Here is a 438-nt window from a genome sequence, read left to right as displayed (position 1 = left end):
AAATTGCTAGACTTTGTCCTTAACCACTGAGCTACGGGCGGCCCAGTTAATTATATTCTCTATGAGTAGAAAGTTTACCTAACCTTGTGTGAATCAAACTCACTAAATATTCACACCATTTATGCAAAAATACATTAAAAAACTTCTTCACCTTTTTTTGTTTAATTCGACTCTTCATATGAATGGCTTACTTCACAGTGGTGTTAACTATATTTCCACTAACTTTATGAAAAGTGCAACTGATAGAATCCTCAATTTTAGGAAAATGTTCCTTGGATCATAAGAAATAACCAATTGCATCGCGAATTACAAATGGAGCCTATAGAGGATTATATCAAAAACCGTTCATGAAGTTCCACTCCCAGTTGCCGACAGTTAAAGGAGCAGTGACCTACAACCTGGGAAACCCAACCTCAACCCGAAGACTGGAGCCCAGAC

The 438-nt window shown here is 37.7% G+C and overlaps 1 protein-coding gene across 5 annotated transcripts in view; it reads right to left on the bottom strand.

Moving 5' to 3' along the window:
- Positions 1-438, bottom strand: part of tws (protein phosphatase 2 regulatory subunit tws) — a 329,624-nt gene that overhangs the window by 232,014 nt on the left and 97,172 nt on the right. The gene's annotated exons all lie outside the window — the stretch shown is intronic.

This window comes from Halyomorpha halys, unplaced genomic scaffold, assembly GCF_000696795.3.
Source record: "Halyomorpha halys isolate HHAL.00 unplaced genomic scaffold, Hhal_1.1 Scaffold61.1, whole genome shotgun sequence".
Classification (NCBI taxonomy): Eukaryota; Metazoa; Arthropoda; class Insecta; order Hemiptera; family Pentatomidae; genus Halyomorpha; species Halyomorpha halys.
This window is presented reverse-complemented; position numbering and strand designations above follow the sequence as displayed.